General features: G+C 35.9%; 1 protein-coding gene and 1 long non-coding RNA gene across 4 annotated transcripts in view; one reads left to right on the top strand and one right to left on the bottom strand.

Moving 5' to 3' along the window:
* Window positions 1-22000, top strand: part of LOC133652160 (potassium voltage-gated channel subfamily C member 1-like) — a 152419-nt gene that overhangs the window by 64593 nt on the left and 65826 nt on the right. The gene's annotated exons all lie outside the window — the stretch shown is intronic.
* LOC133652164 (uncharacterized) overlaps window positions 1-22000 on the bottom strand; it is a 43786-nt gene that overhangs the window by 18555 nt on the left and 3231 nt on the right. The gene's annotated exons all lie outside the window — the stretch shown is intronic.

Genomic DNA, 22000 nt, shown 5'->3' with positions numbered 1-22000 from the left:
GACAATCTTTGTAAACAATGACTTCCAACATAGCCGCCAACAATCTTTGTAAACAATAACTTCCAACATGGTCTCCGACAATCTTTGTAAACAATAACTTCCAACATGGCCGCCGACAATCTTTGTAAACAATGACTTCAAACATGGCCAATGACAATCTTTGTAAACAATGACTTCAAACATGGCCATTGACAATTTTTGTAAACAATGACTTATAACATGGCCGCTGACAATCTTTGTAAACAATAACTTCAAACATGGCCCATGACAATCTTTGTAAACAATGACTTCAAACATGGCCAATGACAATCTTTGAAAAACAATAACTTCAAACATGACGAATGACAATCTTTGTAAACAATGACTTCAAACATGGCCAATGACAATCTTTGTAAACAATAACTTCTAACATGGCCGCCAACAATCTTTGTAAACAATAACTTCCAACATAGTCTCCGACAATCTTTGTAAACAATAACTTCCAACATGGCCACCGACAATCTTTGTAAACAATGACTTCAAACATGGCCAATGACAATCTTTGTAAACAATGACTTCAAACATGGCCATTGACAATTTTTGTAAACAATGACTTCAAACATGGCCAATGACAATCTTTGAAAAACAATAACTTCAAACATGACGAATGACAATCTTTGTAAACAATGACTTCAAACATGGCCAATGACAATCTTTGTAAACAGTGACTTCAAACATGTACAATGACAATCTTTGTAAACGATGACTTCCAACATGTCCGCCAACAATCTTTGTAAACAATGACTTCCAACATGGCCGCCGACACTCTTTTTAAACAATGACTTCCAACATGGCCGCCGACAATCTTCGTAAATAATGACTTCAAACATGGCCAAAGACAATCTCTGTAAACAATGATTTCCGCCACCAACAATCTTTGTAAACAATGATTTCAAACATGGACAACGACAATCTTTGTAAACAATAACTTCAATCATGGCCGGTGACAATCTTTTTAAACAATGGCTTTAAACTTGGCCACCAACAATCTTTGTAAACAATAACTTCCAACATGGCCACCGACAATCTTTGTAAAAAATGACTTCAAACATGGCCAATGACAATCTTTGTAAACAATGACTTCCAACATGCCCGCCAACAATCTTTGTAAACAATGACTTCCAACATGGCCGCCAACAATCTTTGTAAACAATAACTTCAAACATGGCCAATGACAATCTTTGTAAACAATGACTTCCAACATGGCCACCGACAATCTTTGTAAACAATGACTTCAAACATGGCCAATGACAATCTTTGTAAACTATAACTTCAAACATGGCCAATGACAATCTTTTTAAACAATGACTTCCAACATGCCCGCCAACAATCTTTATAAACAATGACTTCCAACATGGCTGCCAACAATCTTTGTAAACAATAACTTCAAACATGGCCAATGACGATCTTTGTAAACAATGACTTCAAACATGGCCGCCGACAATTTTTGTAAACAATGATTTCAAACATGGCAAATGACAATCTTTGTAAACAATAACTTCAAACATGGCCAATGACAATGTTAGTAAACAATGACTTCCAACATGGTAGCAGACAATCTTTGTAAACAATGACTTCCAACATGGTAGCAGACAATCTTTGTAAACATTGACTTCAAACATGGCCAATGACAATCTTTGTAAACAATGACTTCAAACATGGCCGCTGACAATCTTTGTAAACAATAACTTCAAACATTGCCAATGACAATCATTGTAAACAATAACTTTAAACATGGCCAATGACAAACTTTGTAAACAATGACTTCAAACATTGCCAATGACAGACTTTGTAAACAATGACTTCAAACATGGCCAATGACAATCTTTGTAAACAATGACTTCCAACTTGGCCGCCAACAATCTTTGTAAACGATGACTTCAAACATGGCCAATGACAATCTTTGATAAACAATAACTTCAAACATGGCGAATGACAATTTTTGTAAACAATGACTTCAAACATGGCCAATGACAATCTTTGTAAACAATGACTTCCAACATGCCCGCCAACAATCTTTGTAAACAATGAGTTCAATCAATCAATCAATGTTTATTTATATAGCCCTAAATCACAAGTGTCCCAACATGGCTGCCAACAATCTTTGTAAACAATAACTTCAAACATGGCCAATGACAATCTTTGTAAACAATGACTTCAAACATGGCCGCCGACAATTTTTGTAAACAATGACTTCAAACATGGCCAATGACAATCTTTGTAAACAATAACTTCAAACATGGCCAATGAAAATCTTTGTAAACAATGACTTCCAACATGGCCGATGACAATCTTTGTAAACAATGATTTCCAACATGTCCACTGACAATCTTTGTAAACAATGACTTCAAACATGGCCAAGACAATTTTTGTAAACAATGATTTCTAACATGGCCGCCAACAATCTTTGTAAACAATGACTTCAATCATGGCCAATGACAATCTTTGTAAACAATGACTTCAAACATGGCCACCGACAATCTTTGTATACAATGACTTCAAACATGGCCAATGACAATTTTTGAAAACAATGACTTCGACAATCTTTGTAAACAATTACTTCAAACATGGCCAATGACAATCTTTGTAAACAATGATTTTCAACATGGCCGCCAACAATTTTTGTAAACAATGACTTCAAACATGGCCGCTGACAATCTTTGTAAACAATAACTTCCAACATGGCCGCTGACAATCTTTGTAAACAATGACTTCAAACATGGCCAATGACAATCTTTGTAAACTATAACTTCAAATATGGTCAATGGCAATCTTTGTAAACAATGACTTCCAACATGGCCGCCTACAATCTTTGTAAACATTGACTTCAAACATTGCCAACGACAGTCTTTGTAAACAATGACTTCCAACATGGCCAATGACAATCTTTGTAAACAATGACTTCCAACGTGGTCGCCGTCAATTTTTGTAAACAATGACTTCCAACATGGCCGCCGACAATCCTTGTAAACAATGACTTCAAACATGGCCAATGACAATCTTTGTAAACAATGATTTCCAGCATGGCCGCCAACAATCTTTGTAAACAATGACTTCAAACATGGCCGCCGACAATTTTTGTAAACAATGATTTCAAACATGGCAAATGACAATCTTTGTAAACAATAACTTCAAACATGGCCAAAGACAATGTTAGTAAACAATGACTTCCAACATGGTAGCAGACAATCTTTGTAAACAATGACTTCCAACATGGTAGCAGACAATCTTTGTAAACATTGACTTCAAACATGGCCAATGACAATCTTTGTAAACAATGACTTCAAACATGGCCAATGACAATCTTTGTAAACAATAACTTCCAACATGGTCGCCGACAATCTTTGTAAACAATGACTTCCAACATGGTCGCAGACAATCTTTGTAAACAATGACTTCAAACATGGCCAATGACAATCTTTGTAAACAATAACTTCAAACATGGACAATGACAATCTTTGTAAATAATAACTTCAAACATGGACAATGACAATCTTTGTAAACAATAACTTCAAACATGGACGCCGACAATCTTTGTAAACAATAACTTTAAACATTGCCAATGACAATCATTGTAAACAATAACTTTAAACATGGCCAATGACAAACTTTGTAAACAATGACTTCAAACATTGCCAATGACAATCTTTGTAAACAATAACTTCCAACATGGCCGCCAACAATCTTTGTAAACAATAACTTCCAACATAGTCTCCGACAATCTTTGTAAACAATAACTTCCAACATGGCCACCGACAATCTTTGTAAACAATGACTTCAAACATGGCCAATGACAATCTTTGTAAACAATGACTTCAAACATGGCCATTGACAATTTTTGTAAACAATGACTTATAACATGGCCGCTGACAATCTTTGTAAACAATAACTTCAAACATGGCCCATGACAATCTTTGTAAACAATGACTTCAAACATGGCCAATGACAATCTTTGAAAAACAATAACTTCAAACATGACGAATGACAATCTTTGTAAACAATGACTTCAAACATGGCCAATGACAATCTTTGTAAACAGTGACTTCAAACATGTACAATGACAATCTTTGTAAACGATGACTTCCAACATGTCCGCCAACAATCTTTGTAAACAATGACTTCCAACATGGCCGCCGACACTCTTTTTAAACAATGACTTCCAACATGGCCGCCGACAATCTTCGTAAATAATGACTTCAAACATGGCCAAAGACAATCTCTGTAAACAATGATTTCCGCCACCAACAATCTTTGTAAACAATGATTTCAAACATGGACAACGACAATCTTTGTAAACAATAACTTCAATCATGGCCGGTGACAATCTTTTTAAACAATGGCTTTAAACTTGGCCACCAACAATCTTTGTAAACAATAACTTCCAACATGGCCACCGACAATCTTTGTAAAAAATGACTTCAAACATGGCCAATGACAATCTTTGTAAACAATGACTTCCAACATGCCCGCCAACAATCTTTGTAAACAATGACTTCCAACATGGCCGCCAACAATCTTTGTAAACAATAACTTCAAACATGGCCAATGACAATCTTTGTAAACAATGACTTCCAACATGGCCACCGACAATCTTTGTAAACAATGACTTCAAACATGGCCAATGACAATCTTTGTAAACTATAACTTCAAACATGGCCAATGACAATCTTTTTAAACAATGACTTCCAACATGCCCGCCAACAATCTTTGTAAACAATGACTTCCAACATGGCTGCCAACAATCTTTGTAAACAATAACTTCAAACATGGCCAATGACGATCTTTGTAAACAATGACTTCAAACATGGCCGCCGACAATTTTTGTAAACAATGATTTCAAACATGGCAAATGACAATCTTTGTAAACAATAACTTCAAACATGGCCAATGACAATGTTAGTAAACAATGACTTCCAACATGGTAGCAGACAATCTTTGTAAACAATGACTTCCAACATGGTAGCAGACAATCTTTGTAAACATTGACTTCAAACATGGCCAATGACAATCTTTGTAAACAATGACTTCAAACATGGCCGCTGACAATCTTTGTAAACAATGGCTTTAAACTTGGCCACCAACAATCTTTGTAAACAATAACTTCCAACATGGCCACCGACAATCTTTGTAAAAAATGACTTCAAACATTGCCAATGACAATCATTGTAAACAATAACTTTAAACATGGCCAATGACAAACTTTGTAAACAATGACTTCAAACATTGCCAATGACAGACTTTGTAAACAATGACTTCAAACATGGCCAATGACAATCTTTGTAAACAATGACTTCCAACTTGGCCGCCAACAATCTTTGTAAACGATGACTTCAAACATGGCCAATGACAATCTTTGATAAACAATAACTTCAAACATGGCGAATGACAATTTTTGTAAAGAATGACTTCAAACATGGCCAATGACAATCTTTGTAAACAATGACTTCCAACATGCCCGCCAACAATCTTTGTAAACAATGAGTTCAATCAATCAATCAATGTTTATTTATATAGCCCTAAATCACAAATGTCCCAACATGGCTGCCAACAATCTTTGTAAACAATAACTTCAAACATGGCCAATGACAATCTTTGTAAACAATGACTTCAAACATGGCCGCCGACAATTTTTGTAAACAATGACTTCAAACATGGCCAATGACAATCTTTGTAAACAATAACTTCAAACATTGCCAATGAAAATCTTTGTAAACAATGACTTCCAACATGGCCGATGACAATCTTTGTAAACAATGATTTCCAACATGTCCACTGACAATCTTTGTAAACAATGACTTCAAACATGGCCAAGACAATTTTTGTAAACAATGATTTCTAACATGGCCGCCAACAATCTTTGTAAACAATGACTTCAATCATGGCCAATGACAATCTTTGTAAACAATGACTTCAAACATGGCCAACGACAATCTTTGTAAACAATGACTTCCAACATGGCCACCGACAATCTTTGTATACAATGACTTCAAACATGGCCAATGACAATTTTTGAAAACAATGACTTCGACAATCTTTGTAAACAATTACTTCAAACATGGCCAATGACAATCTTTGTAAACAATGATTTTCAACATGGCCGCCAACAATTTTTGTAAACAATGACTTCAAACATGGCCGCTGACAATCTTTGTAAACAATAACTTCCAACATGGCCGCTGACAATCTTTGTAAACAATGACTTCAAACATGGCCAATGACAATCTTTGTAAACTATAACTTCAAATATGGTCAATGGCAATCTTTGTAAACAATGACTTCCAACATGGCCGCCTACAATCTTTGTAAACATTGACTTCAAACATTGCCAACGACAGTCTTTGTAAACAATGACTTCCAACATGGCCAATGACAATCTTTGTAAACAATGACTTCCAACGTGGTCGCCGTCAATTTTTGTAAACAATGACTTCCAACATGGCCGCCGACAATCCTTGTAAACAATGACTTCAAACATGGCCAATGACAATCTTTGTAAACAATGATTTCCAGCATGGCCGCCAAAAATCTTTGTAAACAATGACTTCAAACATGGCCGCCGACAATTTTTGTAAACAATGATTTCAAACATGGCAAATGACAATCTTTGTAAACAATAACTTCAAACATGGCCAAAGACAATGTTAGTAAACAATGACTTCCAACATGGTAGCAGACAATCTTTGTAAACAATGACTTCCAACATGGTAGCAGACAATCTTTGTAAACATTGACTTCAAACATGGCCAATGACAATCTTTGTAAACAATGACTTCAAACATGGCCAATGACAATCTTTGTAAACAATAACTTCCAACATGGTCGCCGACAATCTTTGTAAACAATGACTTCCAACATGGTCGCAGACAATCTTTGTAAACAATGACTTCAAACATGGCCAATGACAATCTTTGTAAACAATAACTTCAAACATGGACAATGACAATCTTTGTAAATAATAACTTCAAACATGGACAATGACAATCTTTGTAAACAATAACTTCAAACATGGACGCCGACAATCTTTGTAAACAATAACTTTAAACATTGCCAATGACAATCATTGTAAACAATAACTTTAAACATGGCCAATGACAAACTTTGTAAACAATGACTTCAAACATTGCCAATGACAGACTTTGTAAACAATGACTTCAAACATGGCCAATGACAATCTTTGTAAACAATGACTTCCAACTTGGCCGCCAACAATCTTTTTAAACGATGACTTCAAACATGGCCAATGACAATCTTTGATAAACAATAACTTCAAACATGGCGAATGACAATTTTTGTAAACAATGACTTCAAACATGGCCAATGACAATTTTTGTAAACAATGACTTCCAACATGTCCGCCAACAATCTTTGTAAACAATGACTTCCAACATGGCTGCCAACAATCTTTGTAAACAATAACTTCAAACATGGCCAATGACAATCTTTGTAAACAATGACTTCAAACATGGCCGCCGACAATTTTTGTAAACAATGACTTCAAACATGGCCAATGACAATCTTTGTAAACAAAAACTTCAAACTAGGCCAATTAAATACTTTGTAAACAATGACTTCCAACATGGCCGATGACAATCTTTGTAAACAATGATTTCCAACATGTCCACCGACAATCTTTGTAAACAATGACTTCAAACATGGCCAATGACAATCTTTGTAATTAATGACTTCCAACATGGCCGCCGACACTCTTTGTAAACAATGACTTCCAACATGGCCGCCAACAATCTTTGTAAACAATGACTTCAAACATGGCCAATGACAATCTTTGTAAACTATAACTTCAAATATGGCCAATGTCAATCTTTGTAAACAATAACTTCCAACATAGTCTCTGACAATCTTTGTAAACAATAACTTCCAACATGGCCGCCGACAATCTTTGTAAACAATGACTTCAAACATGGCCAATGACAATCTTTGTAAACAATGACTTCAAACATGGCCATTGACAATTTTTGTAAACAATGACTTATAACATGGCCGCTGACAATCTTTGTAAACAATAACTTCAAACATGGCCCATGACAATCTTTGTAAACAATGACTTCAAACATGGCCAATGACAATCTTTGTAAACAGTGACTTCAAACATGTACAATGACAATCTTTGTAAACGATGACTTCCAACATGCCCGCCAACAATCTTTGTAAACAATGACTTCCAACATGGCCGCCGACACTCTTTTTAAACAATGACTTCCAACATGGCCGCCGACAATCTTCGTAACTAATGACTTCAAACATGGCCAATGACAATCTCTGTAAACAATGATTTCCAACATGGCCACCAACAATCTTTGTAAACAATGACTTCAAACATGGACAACGACAATCTTTGTAAACAATAACTTCAATCATGGCCGGTGACAATCTTTTTAAACAATGGCTTTAAACTTGGCCACCAACAATCTTTGTAAACAATAACTTCCAACATGGCCACCGACAATCTTTGTAAAAAATGACTTCAAACATGGCCAATGACAATCTTTGTAAACAATGACTTCCAACATGCCCGCCAACAATCTTTGTAAACAATGACTTCAAACATGGCCAATGACAATCTTTGTAAACTGTAACTTCAAACATGGCCAATGACAATATTTGTAAACAATGACTTCAAACATGGCCGCCGACAATTTTTGTAAACAATGATTTCAAACATGGCAAATGACAATCTTTGTAAACAATAACTTCAAACATGGCCAATGACAATGTTAGTAAACAATGACTTCCAACATGGTAGCAGACAATTTTTGTAAACAATGACTTCCAACATGGTAGCAGATAATCTTTGTAAACATTGACTTCAAACATGGCCAATGACAATCTTTGTAAACAATGACTTCAAACATGGCCAATGACAATCTTTGTAAACAATAACTTCCAACATGGTCGCCGACAATCTTTGTAAACAATGACTTCCAACATGGTCGCAGACAATCTTTGTAAACAATGACTTCAAACATGGCCAATGACAATCTTTGTAAACAATGACTTCAAACATGGCCGCTGACAATCTTTGTAAACAATAACTTCAAACATGTACAATGACAATCTTTGTAAATAATAACTTCAAACATGGACGCCGACAATCTTTGTAAACAATAACTTCAAACATTGCCAATGACAATCATTGTAAACAATAACATTAAACATGGCCAATGACAAACTTTGTAAACAATGACTTCAAACATTGCCAATGACAGACTTTGTAAACAATGACTTCAAACATGGCCAATGACAATCTTTGTAAACAATGACTTCCAACTTGGCCGCCAACAATCTTTGTAAACGATGACTTCAAACATGGCCAATGACAATCTTTGATAAACAATAACTTCAAACATGGCGAATGACAATTTTTGTAAACAATGACTTCAAACATGGCCAATGACAATCTTTGTAAACAATGACTTCAAACATGCCCGCCAACAATCTTTGTAAACAATGACTTCCAACATGGCTGCCAACAATCTTTGTAAACAATAACTTCAAACATGGCCAATGACAATCTTTGTAAACAATGACTTCAAACATGGCCGCCGACAATTTTTGTAAACAATGACTTCAAACATGGCCAATGACAATCTTTGTAAACAAAAACTTCAATCATGGCCAAAGAAAATCTTTGTAAACAATGACTTCCAACATGGCCGATGACAATCTTTGTAAACAATGATTTCCAACATGTCCACCGACAATCTTTGTAAACAATGACTTCAAACATGGCCAATGACAATCTTTGTAATTAATGACTTCCAACATGGCCGCCGACACTCTTTGTAAACAATGACTTCCAACATGGCCGCCAACAATCTTTGTAAACAATGACTTCAAACATGGCCAAGACAATTTTTGTAAACAATGATTTCTAACATGGCCGCCAACAATCTTTGTAAACAATGACTTCAAACATGGCCAATGACAATCTTTGTAAACAATGACTTCAAACATGGCCAACGACAATTTTTGTAAACAATGACTTCCAACATGGCCACCGACAATCTTTGTATACAATGACTTCAAACATGGCCAATGACAATCTTTGTAAACAATGACCTCCAACATGGCCGCCGACAATCTTTGTAAACAATGACTTCCAACATGGCCGCCAACAATCTTTGTAAACAATAACTTCAAACATGGCCAATGACAATCTTTGTAAACAATGACTTCCAACATGGCCACCGACAATCTTTGTAAACAATGACTTCAAACATGGCCAATGACAATCTTTGTAAACTATAACTTCAAACATGGCCAATGACAATCTTTTTAAACAATGACTTCCAACATGCCCGCCAACAATCTTTGTAAACAATGACTTCCAACATGGCTGCCAACAATCTTTGTAAACAATAACTTCAAACATGGCCAATGACAATCTTTGTAAACAATGACTTCAAACATGGCCGCCGACAATTTTTGTAAACAATGATTTCAAACATGGCAAATGACAATCTTTGTAAACAATAACTTCAAACATGGCCAATGACAATGTTAGTAAACAATGACTTCCAACATGGTAGCAGACAATCTTTGTAAACAATGACTTCCAACATGGTAGCAGACAATCTTTGTAAACATTGACTTCAAACATGGCCAATGACAATCTTTGTAAACAATGACTTCAAACATGGCCAATGACAATCTTTGTAAACAATAACTTCCAACATGGTCGCCGACAATCTTTGTAAACAATGACTTCCAACATGGTCGCAGACAATCTTTGTAAACAATGACTTCAAACATGGCCAATGACAATCTTTGTAAACAATGACTTCAAACATGGCCGCTGACAATCTTTGTAAACAATAACTTCAAACATGTACAATGACAATCTTTGTAAATAATAACTTCAAACATGGACGCCGACAATCTTTGTAAACAATAACTTCAAACATTGCCAATGACAATCATTGTAAACAATAACATTAAACATGGCCAATGACAAACTTTGTAAACAATGACTTCAAACATTGCCAATGACAGACTTTGTAAACAATGACTTCAAACATGGCCAATGACAATCTTTGTAAACAATGACTTCCAACTTGGCCGCCAACAATCTTTGTAAACGATGACTTCAAACATGGCCAATGACAATCTTTGATAAACAATAACTTCAAACATGGCGAATGACAATTTTTGTAAACAATGACTTCAAACATGGCCAATGACAATCTTTGTAAACAATGACTTCAAACATGCCCGCCAACAATCTTTGTAAACAATGACTTCCAACATGGCTGCCAACAATCTTTGTAAACAATAAAATCAAACATGGCCAATGACAATCTTTGTAAACAATGACTTCAAACATGGCCGCCGACAATTTTTGTAAACAATGACTTCAAACATGGCCAATGACAATCTTTGTAAACAAAAACTTCAATCATGGCCAAAGAAAATCTTTGTAAACAATGACTTCCAACATGGCCGATGACAATCTTTGTAAACAATGATTTCCAACATGTCCACCGACAATCTTTGTAAACAATGACTTCAAACATGGCCAATGACAATCTTTGTAATTAATGACTTCCAACATGGCCGCCGACACTCTTTGTAAACAATGACTTCCAACATGGCCGCCAACAATCTTTGTAAACAATGACTTCAAACATGGCCAAGACAATTTTTGTAAACAATGATTTCTAACATGGCCGCCAACAATCTTTGTAAACAATGACTTCAAACATGGCCAATGACAATCTTTGTAAACAATGACTTCAAACATGGCCAACGACAATTTTTGTAAACAATGACTTCCAACATGGCCACCGACAATCTTTGTATACAATGACTTCAAACATGGCCAATGACAATCTTTGTAAACAATGACCTCCAACATGGCCGCCGACAATCTTTGTAAACAATGACTTCCAACATGGCCGCCAACAATCTTTGTAAACAATAACTTCAAACATGGCCAATGACAATCTTTGTAAACAATGACTTCCAACATGGCCACCGACAATCTTTGTAAACAATGACTTCAAACATGGCCAATGACAATCTTTGTAAACTATAACTTCAAACATGGCCAATGACAATCTTTTTAAACAATGACTTCCAACATGCCCGCCAACAATCTTTGTAAACAATGACTTCCAACATGGCTGCCAACAATCTTTGTAAACAATAACTTCAAACATGGCCAATGACAATCTTTGTAAACAATGACTTCAAACATGGCCGCCGACAATTTTTGTAAACAATGATTTCAAACATGGCAAATGACAATCTTTGTAAACAATAACTTCAAACATGGCCAATGACAATGTTAGTAAACAATGACTTCCAACATGGTAGCAGACAATCTTTGTAAACAATGACTTCCAACATGGTAGCAGACAATCTTTGTAAACATTGACTTCAAACATGGCCAATGACAATCTTTGTAAACAATGACTTCAAACATGGCCAATGACAATCTTTGTAAACAATAACTTCCAACATGGTCGCCGACAATCTTTGTAAACAATGACTTCCAACATGGTCGCAGACAATCTTTGTAAACAATGACTTCAAACATGGCCAATGACAATCTTTGTAAACAATGACTTCAAACATGGCCGCTGACAATCTTTGTAAACAATAACTTCAAACATGGACAATGACAATCTTTGTAAAGAATAACTTCAAACATGGACGCCGACAATCTTTGTAAACAATAACTTCAAACATTGCCAATGACAATCATTGTAAACAATAACTTTAAAAATGGCCAATGACAAACTTTGTAAACAATGACTTCAAACATTGCCAATGACAGACTTTGTAAACAATGACTTCAAACATGGCCAATGACAATCTTTGTAAACAATGACTTCCAACTTGGCCGCCAACAATCTTTGTAAACGATGACTTCAAACATGGCCAATGACAATCTTTGATAAACAATAACTTCAAACATGGCGAATGACAATTTTTGTAAACAATGACTTCAAACATGGCCAATGACAATCTTTGTAAACAATGACTTCCAACATGCCCGCCAACAATCTTTGTAAACAATGACTTCCAACATGGCTGCCAACAATCTTTGTAAACAATAACTTCAAACATGGCCAATGACAATATTTGTAAACAATGACTTCAAACATGGCCGCCGACAATTTTTGTAAACCATGACTTCAAACATGGCCAATGACAATCTTTGTAAACAAAAACTTCAAACATGGCCAATGAAAATCTTTGTAAACAATGACTTCCAACATGGCCGATGACAATCTTTGTAAACAATGATTTCCAACATGTCCACCGACAATCTTTGTAAACAATGACTTCAAACATGGCCAATGACAATCTTTGTAATTAATGACTTCCAACATGGCCGCCGACACTCTTTGTAAACAATGACTTCCAACATGGCCGCCAACAATCTTTGTAAACAATGACTTCAAACATGGCCAATGACAATCTTTGTAAACTATAACTTCAAATATGGCCAATGGCAATCTTTGTAAACAATAACTTCCAACATGGTCTCCGACAATCTTTGTAAACAATAACTTCCAACATGGCCGCCGACAATCTTTGTAAACAATGACTTCAAACATGGCCAATGACAATCTTTGTAAACAATGACTTCAAACATGGCCATTGACAATTTTTGTAAACAATGACTTATAACATGGCCGCTGACAATCTTTGTAAACAATAACTTCAAACATGGCCCATGACAATCTTTGTAAACAATGACTTCAAACATGGCCAATGACAATCTTTGAAAAACAATAACTTCAAACATGACGAATGACAATCTTTGTAAACAATGACTTCAAACATGGCCAATGACAATCTTTGTAAACAGTGACTTCAAACATGTACAATGACAATCTTTGTAAACGATGACTTCCAACATGCCCGCCAACAATCTTTGTAAACAATGACTTCCAACATGCCCGCCAACAATCTTTTTAAACAATGACTTCCAACATGGCCGCCGACAATCTTCGTAAATAATGACTTCAAACATGGCCAATGACAATCTCTGTAAACAATGATTTCCAACATGGCCACCAACAATCTTTGTAAACAATGACTTCAAACATGGACAACGACAATCTTTGTAAACAATAACTTCAATCATGGCCGGTGACAATCTTTTTAAACAATGGCTTTAAACTTGGCCACCAACAATCTTTGTAAACAATAACTTCCAACATGGCCACCGACAATCTTTGTAAAAAATGACTTCAAACATGGCCAATGACAATCTTTGTAAACAATGACTTCCAACATGCCCGCCAACAATCTTTGTAAACAATGACTTCAAACATGGCCAATGACAATCTTTGTAAACTGTAACTTCAAACATGGCCAATGACAATCTTTTTAAACAATGACTTCCAACATGCCCGCCAACAATCTTTGTAAACAATGACTTCCAACATGGCTGCCAACAATCTTTGTAAACAATAACTTCAAACATGGCCAAAGACAATCTTTGTAAACAATGACTTCAAACATGGCCGCCGACAATTTTTGTAAACAATGATTTCAAACATGGCAACTGACAATCTTTGTAAACAATAACTTCAAACATGGCCAATGACAATGTTAGTAAACAATGACTTCCAACATGGTAGCAGACAATTTTTGTAAACAATGACTTCCAACATGGTAGCGGACAATCTTTGTAAACATTAACTTCAAACATGGCCAATGACAATCTTTGTAAACAATGACTTCAAACATGGCCAATGACAATCTTTGTAAACAATAACTTCCAACATGGTCGCCGACAATCTTTGTAAACAATGACTTCCAACATGCCCGCCAACAATCTTTGTAAACAATGACTTCCAACATGGCTGCCAACAATCTTTGTAAACAATAACTTCAAACATGGCCAATGACAATCTTTGTAAACAATGACTTCAAACAAGGCCGCCGACAATTTTTGTAAACAATGACTTCAAACATGGCCGATGACAATCTTGGTAAACAATAACATTAAACATGGCCAATGACAAACTTTGTAAACAATGACTTCAAACATTGCCAATGACAGACTTTGTAAACAATGACTTCAAACATGGCCAATGACAATCTTTGGAAACAATGACTTCCAACTTGGCCGCCAACAATCTTTGTAAACGATGACTTCAAACATGGCCAATGACAATCTTTGATAAACAATAACTTCAAACATGGCGAATGACAATTTTTGTAAACAATGACTTCAAACATGGCCAATGACAATCTTTGTAAACAATGACTTCCAACATGCCCGCCAACAATCTTTGTAAACAATGACTTCCAACATGGCTGCCAACAATCTTTGTAAACAATAACTTCAAACATGGCCAATGACAATCTTTGTAAACAATGACTTCAAACATGGCCGCCGACAATTTTTGTAAACAATGACTTCAAACATGGCCAATGACAATCTTTGTAAACAAAAACTTCAATCATGGCCAATGAAAATCTTTGTAAACAATGACTTCCAACATGGCCGATGACAATCTTTGTAAACAATGATTTCCAACATGTCCACCGACAATCTTTGTAAACAATGACTTCAAACATGGCCAATGAGAATCTTTGTAATTAATGACTTCCAACATGGCCGCCGACACTCTTTGTAAACAATGACTTCCAACATGGCCGCCAACAATCTTTGTAAACAATGACTTCAAACATGGCCAAGACAATTTTTGTAAACAATGATTTCTAACATGGCCGCCGACAATCTTTGTAAACAATGACTTCAAACATGGCCAATGACAATCTTTGTAAACAATGACTTCAAACATGGCCAACGACAATCTTTGTAAACAATGACTTCCAACATGGCCACCGACAATCTTTGTATACAATGACTTCAAACATGGCCAATGACAATCTTTGTAAACAATGACCTCCAACATGGCCGCCGACAATCTTTGTAAACAATTACTTCAAACATGGCCAATGACAATCTTTGTAAACAATGATTTTCAACATGGCCGCCAACAATTTTTGTAAACAATGACTTCAAACATGGCCGCTGACAATCTTTGTAAACAATAACTTCCAACATGGCCGCTGACAATCTTTGTAAACAATGACTTCAAACATGGCCAATGACAATCTTTGTAAACTATAACTTCAAATATGGCCAATGGCAATCTTTGTAAACAATGACTTCCAACACGGCCGCCTACAATCTTTGTAAACATTGACTTCAAACATTGCCAACGACAGTCTTTGTAAACAATGACTTCCAACATGGCCTCCGACAATCTTTGTAGACAATGACTTCGAACATGGCCAATGGCAATCTTTGTAAACTATGACTTCCAACGTGGTCGCCGTCAATTTTTGTAAACAATGACTTTCAACATGGCCGCCGACAATCCTTGTAAACAATGACTTCAAACATGGCCAATGACAATCTTTGTAAACAATGATTTTTAACATGGCCGCCAACAATCTTTGTAAACAATGACTTCAAACATGGCCGCTGACAATCTTTGTAAACAATAATTTCAAACATGGCCAATGACAATCTTTGTAAACAATGACTTCCAACTTGGCCGCCAACAATCTTTGTAAACGATGACTTCAAACATGGCCAATGACAATCTTTGATAAACAATAACTTCAAACATGGCGAATGACAATTTTTTAAACAATGACTTCAAACATGGCCAATGACAATCTTTGTAAACAATGACTTCCAACATGCCCGCCAACAATCTTTGTAAACAATGACTTCCAACATGGCTGCCAACAATCTTTGTAAACAATAACTTCAAACATGGCCAATGACAATCTTTGTAAACAATGACTTCAAACATGGCCGCCGACAATTTTTGTAAACAATGACTTCAAACATGGCCAATGACAATCTTTGTAAACATTAACTTCAAACATGGCCAATGAAAATCTTTGTAAACAATGACTTCCAACATGGCCGATGACAATCTTTGTAAACAATTATTTCCAACATGGCCACCGACAATCTTTGTAAACAATGACTTCAAACATGGCCAATGACAATCTTTGTAATTAATGACTTCCAACATGGCCGCCGACACTCTTTGTAAACAATGACTTCCAACATGGCCGCCAACAATCTTTGTAAACAATGACTTCAAACATGGCCAAGACAATTTTTGTAAACAATGATTTCTAACATGGCCGCCAACAATCTTTGTAAACAATGACTTCAAACATGGCCAATGACAATCTTTGTAAACAATGACTTCAAACATGGCCGCCGACAATCTTTGTAAACAATGATTTTCAACATGGCCGCCAACAATTTTTGTAAACAATGACTTTAAACATGGCCGCTGACAATCTTTGTAAACAATAACTTCCAACATGGCCGCTGACAATCTTTGTAAACAATGACTTCAAACATGGCTAATGACAATCTTTGTAAACTATAACTTCAAATATGGCCAATGGCAATCTTTGTAAACAATGACTTCCAACATGGCCGCCTACAATCTTTGTAAACATTGACTTCAAACATTGCCAACGACAGTCTTTGTAAACAATGACTTCCAACATGGCCTCCGACAATCTTTGTAAACAATGACTTCCAACATGGCCGCCAACAATCTTTGTAAACAATGACTTCAAACATGGCCAAGACAATTTTTGTAAACAATGATTTCTAACATGGCCGCCAACAATCTTTGTAAACAATGACTTCAAACATGGCCAATGACAATCTTTGTAAACAATGACTTCAAACATGGCCAACGACAATCTTTGTAAACAATGACTTCCAACATGGCCACCGACAATCTTTGTATACAATGACTTCAAACATGGCCAATGACAATCTTTGTAAACAATGATTTTCAACATGGCCGCCAACAATTTTTGTAAACAATGACTTCAAACATGGCCGCTGACAATCTTTGTAAACAATAACTTCCAACATGGCCACTGACAATCTTTGTAAACAATGACTTCAAACATGGCCAATGACAATCTTTGTAAACTATAACTTCAAATATGGCCAATGGCAATCTTTGTAAAAAATGACTTCCAACATGGCCGCCTACAATCTTTGTAAACATTGACTTCAAACATTGCCAACGACAGTCTTTGTAAACAATGACTTCCAACATGGCCTCCGACAATCTTTGTAAACAATGACTTCGAACATGGCCAATGGCGATCTTTGTAAACAATGACTTCCAACGTGGTCGACGTCAATTTTTGTAAACAATGACTTCCAAGATGGCCGCCGACAATCCTTGTAAACAATGACTTCAAACATGGCCAATGACAATCTTTGTAAACAATGATTTCCAACATGGCCGCCAACAATCTTTGTAAACAATGACTTCAAACATGGCCAATGACAATCTTTGTAAACAATGATTTCCAACATGGCCGCCAACAATCTTTGTAAACAATGACTTCAAACATGGCCAATGACAATCTTTGTAAACAATGACTTCAAACATGGCCAACGACAATCTTTGTAAACAATGACTTCCAACATGGCCGCTGAAAATCTTTTTAAACAATGACTTTAAACATGGCCACCGACAATGTTTGTAAACAATAACTTCAAACAAGGCCAATGACAATCTTTTAAACAATAACTTCAAACATGGCCGATGACAATCTTTTTAAACAATGACTTCCAACATGGCCAATGACAATCTTTGTAAAAAATGACTTCCAACAGGGCCACCAACAATCTTTGTAAACAATGACTTCAAACATGGCCAACGACAATCTTTGTAAACAATGATTTCCAAAATGGCCACCGACAATCTTTGTAAACAATGACTTCAAACATGGCCAATGACAATCTTTGTAAACAATGACTTCCAACAAGGCCGCCAACAATCTTTGTAAACAATGACTTCAAACATGGCCAATGACAATCTTTGTAAAAAAATGGCTTCCAACATGGCCAATGACAATCTTTGTAAACAACGATTTCCAACATGGCCGCCAACAATCTTTGTAAACAATGACTTCAAACATGGCCAATGACAATCTTTGTAAACAATGACTTCAAACATGGCCAACGACAATCTTTGTAAACAATGACTTCCATCATGGCCGCTGAAAATCTTTTTAAACAATGACTTTAAACATGGCCACCGACAATCTTTTTAAACAATGACTTCAAACAAGGCCATTGACAATCTTTGTAAACAATGACAATTACAACATGGCCAATGACAATCTTTGTATACAATGACTTCAAACATGGCCGCTGACAATCTTTGTAAACAATAACTTCAAACATGGACAATGACAATCTTTGTAAATAATAACTTCAAACATGGACGCCGACAATCTTTGTAAACAATAACTTCAAACATTGCCAATGATAATCATTGTAAACAATAACTTTAAACATGGCCAATGACAAACTTTGTAAACAATGACTTCAAACATGGCCAATGACAATCTTTGGAAACAATAACTTCAAACATGGCCAATGACAATCTTTGGAAACAATGATTTCCAACATGGCTGCCAACAATCTTTGTAAACGATGACTTCAAACATGGCCAATGACAATCTTTGTAAACAATGACTTGAAACATGGCCAATGACAATCTTTGTAAACAGTGACTTCAAACATGTACAATGACAATCTTTGTAAACAATGACTTCCAACATGCCCGCCAACAATCTTTGTAAACAATGACTTCCAACATGGCCGCCGACAATCTTTGTAAACAATGACTTCAAACATGGCTAATGACAATCTTTGTAAACAATGACTTCCAACATGGCCGCCGACGCTCTTTGTAAACAATGACTTCCAACATGGCCGCCAACAATTTTTGTAAACAATGACTTCAAACATGGCCAATGACAATCATTGTAAACAATAACTTCAAACATGGCCAATGACAATCTTTGTAAACATTGACTTCAAACATGGCCAATGACAATCTTTGGAAACAATAACTTCAAACATGGCCAATGACAATCTTTGTAAACAATGATTTCCAACATGGCCAATGACAATCTTTGGAAACAATAACTTCAAACATGGCCAATGACAATTTTTGTAAATAAATGATTTCCAACATGGCCGCCAACAATCTTTGTAAACGATGACTTCACAAATGGCCAATGAGAATCTTTGAAAAACAATAACTTCATACATGGCAAATGACAACCTTTGTAAACAATGACTTCAAACATGGCCAATGACAATCTTTGTAAACAGTGACTTCAAACATGTACAATGACAATCTTTGTAAACAATGACTTCCAACATTCCCGCCAACAATCTTTGTAAACAATGACTTCCAACATGGCCGCCGACAATCTTTGTAAACAATGACTTCAAACATGGCTAATGACAATCTTTGTAAACAATGACTTCCAACATGGCCGCCAACAATCTTTGTAAATGATGACTTCAAACATGGCCAATGAGAATCTTTGAAAAACAATAACTTCAAACATGGCGAATGACAATCTTTGTAAACAATGACTTCAAACATGGCCAATGACAATCTTTGTAAACAGTGACTTCAAACATGTACAATGACAATCTTTGTAAACAATGACTTCCAACATGCCCGCCAACAATCTTTGTAAACAATGACTTCCAACATGGCCGCCGACAATCTTTGTAAACAATGACTTCAAACATGGCCAATGACAATCATTGTAAACAATAACTATAAACATGGCCAATGACAATCTTTGTAAACAATGACTTCAAACATGGCCAATGACAATCTTTGGAAACAATAACTTCAAACATGGCCAATGACAATCTTTGTAAACAATACTTCCAACATGGCCGCTGACAATCTTTATTAACAATGACTTCAAACATGGCCAATGACAATCTTTGGAAACAATGACTTCAAACATGGCCAATGACAATCCTTGTAAACAATGACTTCCAACATGGCCGCTGACAATCTTTTTAAACAATAACTTCAAACATTGACAATGACAATCATTGTAAACAATAACTTCAAACATGGCCAATGACAATCTTTGTAAACAATGATTTCCAACATGGCCGCCAACAATCTTTGTAAACGATGACTTCAAACATGGCCAATGACAATCTTTGTAAACAATGACTTCAAACACGGCCAATGACAATCTTTGTAAACAGTGACTTCCAACAAGCTCGCCAACAATCTTTGTAAACAATGATTTCCAACATGGCCGCCGACAATCTTTGTAAACAATGACTTCAAACATGGCTAATGACAATCTTCGTAAACAATGACTTCCAACATGGCCGCCGACACTCTTTGTAAACAATGACTTCCAACATGGCCGCCAACAATCTTTGTAAACAATGACTTCAAACATGGCCAATGATAATCATTGTAAACAATAACTTCAAACATGGCCAATGACAATCTTTGTAAACAATGACTTCAAACATGGCAAATGACAATCTTTTGAAACAATAACTTCAAACATGGCCAATGACAATCTTTGTAAACAATGACTTCAAACATGGCCAATTTCAATCTTTGGAAACAACTTCAAACATGGCCAATGACAATCTTTGTAAACAATGATTTCCAACATGGCCGCCAACAATCTTTGTAAACGATGACTTCAAACATGGCCAATGACAATCTTTGAAAAACAATAACTTTAAACATGGCGAATGACAATCTTTGTAAACAATGACTTCAAACATGGCCAATGACAATCTTTGTAAACAGTGACTTCAAACATGTACAATGACAATCTTTGTAAACAATGACTTCCAACATGCCAACAATCTTTGTAAACAATGACTTCAAACATGGCTAATGGCAATCTTTGTAAACAATGACTTCCAACATGGCCGCCGACACTCTTTGTAAACAATGACTTCCAACATGGCCGCCAACAATCTTTGTAAACAACGACTTCAAACATCGCCGATGACAATTTTTGTAAACAATGATTTCCAACATCGCCGCCAACAATCTTTGTAAACAATGACTTCAAACATGGCCAATGACAATCATTGTAA

The sequence above is a fragment of the Entelurus aequoreus genome, linkage group LG06 (assembly GCF_033978785.1).
Source record: "Entelurus aequoreus isolate RoL-2023_Sb linkage group LG06, RoL_Eaeq_v1.1, whole genome shotgun sequence".
Taxonomy (NCBI): domain Eukaryota; kingdom Metazoa; phylum Chordata; class Actinopteri; order Syngnathiformes; family Syngnathidae; genus Entelurus; species Entelurus aequoreus.
The sequence above is the reverse complement of the archived record's forward strand: the minus strand, read 5'-3'. Positions and strand labels throughout refer to the sequence as shown.